The sequence below is a fragment of the Adiantum capillus-veneris genome, chromosome 6 (genome assembly GCF_014529385.1).
Source record: "Adiantum capillus-veneris isolate H3 chromosome 6, ASM1452938v2, whole genome shotgun sequence".
In the NCBI taxonomy this organism is placed as follows: Eukaryota; Viridiplantae; Streptophyta; class Polypodiopsida; order Polypodiales; family Pteridaceae; genus Adiantum; species Adiantum capillus-veneris.
The window spans coordinates 138,067,485-138,074,333 of record NC_140936.1 but is presented as its reverse complement, the minus strand read 5'-3'; the positions used below and the strand labels follow the sequence as shown (position 1 = coordinate 138,074,333).

Genomic DNA, 6,849 nt, shown 5'->3' with positions numbered 1-6,849 from the left:
GCGGTCCATAGATAGTGATATGCCTGGCCATCACATAAAACTATTTTAATGAAAGTTGGAGCAATAGGATTACTGCTCAAGAACTATGGGATAATTGAGTTACGATGCTGGCTAGTACAAACATTAACCAAAGTGGGGAAATTGGAAAAGACCAAAGGTAATTGATTTAACTGCAGTGTGTAATGGCGGAAACGTCGCAACCGTCGAGCATTCAAGAACGTCTCCTATCAATCATGTAAAATTCCATTTTTCAACGTCACGTTCGAGTTGGTCGTTTTTTACTTCAAATTAGCACATGCATTTTTTATGATAGATAGTCACTCTTCTTATGATAGACAATCACCACGATATTCACGTTCGAGTTGGTTGTTTTTTACTTCAAATTAGCACAGGCATTTTTTATGATAGACAGTCACTCTTCTTCTGATAGACAATCACCACGATATTTGGGAAATTTTTGAAAATCCGAGCAGCATTTATGACATTTATGACAAAATATTGGAGGTCTTTAAAGAACTTTGAATATTTGAGAGGTTTTTTTGGGAAATTTATATAAATTAAAGTTGCAGCAAAGAATAGTCATGAGCGACTCGTAGAGCTCGAAAAAAACCTATGTTTAGTGTAATCCCACCTTCAAATTTATAGATTTACCTCTTAATTTTTTTATGAAGGTGAGAATACCTACAAAATTGTAGTAATTTCGTGCAGTGTTAGAAAAAAACCGGGGTCTAGTGTATTTTAACCGGTTGAAATTATCAAATCCCGGTTAGATTTTGAGCTTGCCTTTAAGAAAACCGGCAAATTTATACAAGTTTCAGTGTAATTACCGGCAAAAGCTTCAAATCTGGACCTAAAAACCGGGAGAATTTTGACCTAAAAACCGGGCAAATTTTGACCCTTATTTTCCATCTCAAGTGCTTCTCGTATGTAGGTTTGACAAGTTTTTAAACAAAAATGATTTTGTCAAGAATTGCACGACACAGAGAGCATGACAGAGGTGTAGGACACAGAAAGCATGACACAGGCGCATGAGCAATTTCTTCTTTGCTGCAAGTAGCACGTGCCGATGCGCGCTCGTTGTGGTAGCTCCAAGTTTCCAGTGTTTCGCCTGCTGCCGTCAGTTTCATTGCGCCAAAACAACTCGCGTTGATTACAATTTCCCCTACGCCCGGTTTTAGGTCCGTGCTGCTGTTCGGCTTGCGCTGATTACCTTGCCTGAGTGCGCTGCATCGTCAGTTTCATTGCGCTCTGCATTTCCGACTGCCAACACAGGTAGATTTAAATACAAGTCTTTATTCAGTAACATTTAGATACATTAGCAATAAGGGTCAGTTCATGGCTGGGGGCAAAGAACACTATAAAGAAAGAAGTGGACGATGGCCGGCTCGTGAACTTTGGAGATGGTTTAGGCAGATATGCCTTGGTTGCAATTAAATTGATGCATTTCTTCATAATTGACAGCTTTTTGGCAAGGGGTAGCAAGTCTTCGCAGCTCTCAAGGACGTTAACATTACTTCCAGAATCTCAAAATGACACTGTTGAGGAAGGGGAAAATTTAAAGGCATAGTGTTGCGTTATTGTTGTGTCCTTTTGTCGAGAGAGAGAGAGAGAGATAGAGAGAGAGGGGTAACCTCAAGTGTTCAGAAAAAATGTGTGTCGGCTTAATTTCCTACCATTTTCAATTTCCAAAATTCTTGTTGAGCGCAAGGGGAAAAGGAGAAATTCTAGGCTAAAATAGAGGAAAAAAGTGTAAAAATTAATCTAATCTCTAAACATTTACTCTTTGTGGGTTGTCGCAATGACCGAACGCTGGCGCGCGGCCCTATCAAACAGGCTTGAAAATTTTCCATGGTTGGCTTGCTTAGCCAATTGCTTCCCACCAAATGGTGTTAAATGATGTATCATTATGTTCAACCAACTAGAGATTGTGCATTTTGTTTGTTTTTTTGCTAATACAACTTTATTTTAAATGTAGAGCTACTTATGCCATGTCTGCAAGTTTAAGTTTAGCTTTGACTTGTGTAGGTCAATTCACGACAAGGGCAATCGATGGTAGGCAAAAATGGTACATCTAATCGAAGAGGGCGTCCTCCTGCCAGGTGTTTCAGAGTTTTAAATATTTTCAATTAAATATTCTTATGAATTGTTTACATTTTTTGATAATGTTGGAATAAATAAATAGCCTTGGTTTCTAAAATCTGTTGGAGATGTATCTCATGGGCTATGCATAGTATTTGAAATAGTGCTCTAAATTAAATTTTGTTATTCCATAACAATACTTTATGTTTCATTATATGAATCCATCAACAACTAATTTCTTTTTGAAGGTTACTAAAAATGTTGAATTGTTTATTTACAATGGATCAGCCCTAGATCCCGTGGTCGTGCCCGAAGAGGGAGGAGTAGTGACCAAATCTCTTATGGTAAGGTGGATAGTAGTGACCAAGTCTCTTCAATTTCAGCTACTATCATGGTAGAGGAGCTAGAAACACAAGAAGAGGAGATTCTATCTATGGACATGGGGCAGGGATCTTTACATGAGATAGATGAGACACTAGCCCCTGAGGAGAATGGGTTGCAGATAGTCCCATGGGAGATAAGGGACGAGGTTAGTGTAGCTACAGAAATGGAGGATGAACAAAAAATCTTCATGCATAGGGGAGCAGATATGCTTGAGAGAACACATATATTTAGCTGCTTTGATTGTCCCTCTATTCCCTTGTGCAGATTGATTCCATATGCAAGGGTGAGAGGGTTGAGAGACGATCTTAGTGGGTTGAAGTCTGCCTTCGCAAAAGAAGGCTATATGCCATAAAAAGGAGCTTTCATTGTCTCTTTATTGACATGCAAAAGAGAGGAGAGCCTTGTGTAGGTATGTCAATACTTTCTATCTTTTTGCCATTGTTCACATTCTTTTGGATTTTGTTTAAAGTTTAACATTTGTGTCTACTCAAGATGAGATCAAAGCAACATGGGGACCTCTATGGAATGAGATCAATGATGAATTTGAATGTGAATTGAAAAAGAAACCAAAGTTTCAAGATTTTGTCAATCACATGTTCTATGTTTGGGAAGGGAATCATCGTACTGCGGCATGGACAGAGGCAATTAAAGAAAGGTTTTCCACTTCTAAGGAAAAGCATTGTCGTGTTTTGTGCACTATCATAGATCCTACCAAAGTGCCTGAGATTGCGTTGCTAAGCAGTTTGCAAAGAATGAACTTGTAAGTGTTTCTCTTGTTCAACTTTGCTAGTATTTAAGTTATCGTATATTTGAATGCTTACATGATATATCAATGCAGCATGAATACTCATGCTCTGGTTGCCACTCATCTTCGTGATGAGATTGTTAATACCACACACATTTGGCGGCGGGTCATGTGATGTACTTAAACGATTTACTTGAAAAGGATCAAAATCTTATTGCCACCGTACAGAAAAAGTATGCCAAAGGTTCCAAGCCTTGGTATCCACTCACTCGAGGTTACCTTGGCAGATTGGTCTATGATGTATGAACCAAATTAAATGCTTTCTTTTGTCATTGGGATGCGTGATTATTAATATAGTCTTGCTTATTTTGGATTTTAGATTCAAATGAAAAAGGAGAAAGAGAAGAGAATATCGAATGGGAAGCATGGTTTGTCTGACGAAGACTTCAAAAAGGAAGAGGAGAGAATTCACCAAGAGATCACACACAAATATCAAGATCGTATTGGGAAGGTACTTTATTTGTTTGCATCTACTCTTTATTTGTGGCGAATGTTACAATATGTAATTAGAGTAATTGTCATTTTTATACTCATATTGCAGTTACTTAACATTGTGGATTCCAACCTTGGGACGGATTGGCTAGCAAAGGTTTTGTCTCTGAAATGGGGTAATGATAGCTGGGCTACATTGGAGAAATCGAACTTAATAGCACTCCAAGATGCTCCCGTTCAAAACAAGATTCATTGGATTTCTTTGCTTGAAGCGGACAAGATTACAAGGGGTGCATATGGTCTTAAGAAAGGAGATCACGTCTTTCGCATGTAAGATGATCCTTGATAATTAATCTTGAATTTGTTGTACTATCCTTTTTTTCTCTCACTCTTTTTGGAATTGTAGGTGGCTTCGTAGAGAGGGTTTTTTGGCACGAGTCTTTGAAAGAGCATTTCAGATTGTCTCAGATCTTATGGATGTGCCTGGCATTGTGCCTTTGCCACAGGACTCTACCCTCACATTCTATTTTGAGGAGATAAAATTTGAAGCCAGGCCCTTTTTGCTTCCAATTGAAGTGTCTCTTGGAGCAAAGATGAAGGAAGTGGAGAAGCAGGCATTGAAGAAGGTAGATACATTACGAATGGCAGCACAACATTTGTCTTTTAGGTGAACAATTTACTAATTGCAATTTTATTAATTTGTTATGTTTATGTGATGAGCTTCATGTAACTTGTTAGCTGTTCATTGTAGATTCCTTATGGTTTTGGTATCCAAGAATGTGTTACCTGCCATGCCTTTTTTGGCAAGACAGTGGACTCAGATTGCTACTCAAGACACATGCATGTACCCCTCTAGTATGCGTACCTTGAGTGCATGGGAGATTGAGAATTCGTACCTTGAGTGCATGGGAGATTGAGAATTTTCCGTGGTGGATAGATATGGAAAAAGGACACGTTCTTGGTCGTGAAAGAGAGCTGCATGACACGATGTCGAGGGATGCTGTGATACAAAATCCACCAACAGATAGACGAGAGGCGAGACATGTAGGTACGTTTCAATCTTTGGTATGCCAAACAACCATAATTTAGTAGTATTTTGACATAAAATGTTTTGTTTAAGATGCGCGCAACTCTCAAAAGAAAAAGGAAACATTTGTGGATACGATCGTAGAGGAGGATGTGGGCTCAATGCCTGGTATGTGTTATAAAATTTTGTTAATGCTTTCCAAAAATATGCTTCATAGATGACTAATTTTATCTTGTTGTGATGCTCCAGTGTCTTTTGGCACCATCATGGCTAGGGAGACTATCTCATTTGTTTATCTTGTGGAGTCTCCACTACAAAACATATCTAGTTTTGTTGACACACGGTGCATGGCCATAGTGTGGGATTACATTGCCATTGCTACAGAATTCAGAGCGGGAGTCCGAAATCCCATATGGATCCCTGTACATGAGCATCTTTCACGGGCACATTCGGAGGCTACACTACATACTCGCGCGGGGAGAGCTGTTCCATGGGTTTCTAATTTCATTTTCTTGGATCTCCCCTTTGGTGGGTCTCTATTAGGCTCCTCTACTCTACCTCACTGGGACATTTGCAGTGAGGATCATGTGCGTGCTGGAGTTCATTTGGCATTCTCGATGCTAGCAGATTCAGGCTGGCTTCTAATCATGGTGTCTACGGCGGGTGAGATCCTTTTGTTTATGATCATGCCATAAGATAGTAATAATCATTGTAAGTGTTTGTAATAATTAATTCTTTGAACAGGAGAGGCCATTGGGTGGGTGGAGAGGTTTTGTCGTGCTGCAGAGATGGTTGTTCATCGACGTATTGTAGTACTCCATCATGGAGCCTATGGTCATTTTGAGAGTTTTGGTGGTCCTATTGAGGTGACACACTTGCTTTGTATTAATACTCTAATGATTTATGTTGTTGCTTTCTCTAATCGTGCCTCTTTTGTTACAATGTCTTTGCTCTGTGCTATTTATGGGTCATCGAGTAGGTATGCGTCCACCGTGCTTCGTAGCAGAGAGCACTGTCCTATTTTCTCACCTTGGCATGCAGTCATCGGATTCTTTTATGATGCATCATGTTCCGAAAAGCTCTCTCAAGCTAGATCATCATTAGGCGAGCCATTGCGAGGTGGATTGCAGCGGAGCCATTCTTTTGTTGCATGCTTTGTGGAGCTCCTTTTTCTTCGTGTAGGTATTTTCTTGGAGCTTGGATGTGGTACAACCCCTGCACTGGCGGCTTGTGTGGGATCAGGACGGACATGTGTTGCGCTCGACATTGATGAGCCATTGATTTTAGGATATGTGCTACCATTACTCCGTCGTAGAAAGCGGAGCAGAGAGGACCCCTCCCTCCTTAGATATTGATGATGAGGCTGATATGCCATCGCGTGTCAATCCCTTTGATGACTAGTGAGGCCCAGGTCTTACTATGCCATTGACATTGCTTATGTTTTTTTATCTTTTTGATGTCAACATTGGTATTTAGCATTTATGGATATTGCTTCTATGTCTTGTTTTATATTTTGTCATGATGATGCATTTTCTTGTTGGTTGGAAGTTCCATGCCGGTCTACACAAAGGAGATGGCTCGGAGCATGGAAGCGGACATGTGATACGATTCTGAAATCTGTGAGACACGTCGGAGACGGAATGTCTACATTGACGATGAGCAAGAGAATTGAGAGATTTGTAGCATATGATTCTTGTCATGTTTTGATGAAAACTTTTAGGTCGATGTTCTAATGTTTTAAGTCGTGGATGAGAAGTATTCACTCATTGGAACAATTTGGTTAAAATTTCAAATCCTCCTGTGAGGTGCCTTAAATGGCTAATGGGTTTGTTTTGAAATATTGACCTATGTACAAAGGAAGCTCCGTCCAATTTTTTTCAAAAACTAGTATTATGTTTTTCTTTGTTTTCTTGTTAGGTCATATGTATTGACAATGCGTTGGAGGGGGGAAGTCTACATCGACAATGAATGTGACTAGTCAATCATAAGAATTGAGAAATTTGTAGCATTGATGTTAGAATTGAAATTCATGTCTTGTTATTTTCATATGGTTCTCATCATATTTTGATGGAAACTTTTGAGTTGATGTTTCAATGTTTTGAGTCGTGGATGAGAAGTATTC

The 6,849-nt window shown here is 39.4% G+C and overlaps 1 pseudogene across 1 annotated transcript; it reads left to right on the top strand.

Moving 5' to 3' along the window:
- Window positions 1–952: 952 nt before the first annotated feature.
- Window positions 953–4,895, top strand: LOC147456356 (uncharacterized; annotated as a pseudogene). Its single transcript, XR_015188453.1, has 9 exons — window positions 953–1,272; window positions 2,026–2,872; window positions 2,956–3,223; window positions 3,302–3,508; window positions 3,588–3,719; window positions 3,810–4,030; window positions 4,107–4,367; window positions 4,452–4,744; window positions 4,821–4,895. The product of XR_015188453.1 is annotated as an uncharacterized LOC147456356 (transcript).
- Window positions 4,896–6,849: the final 1,954 nt, after the last annotated feature.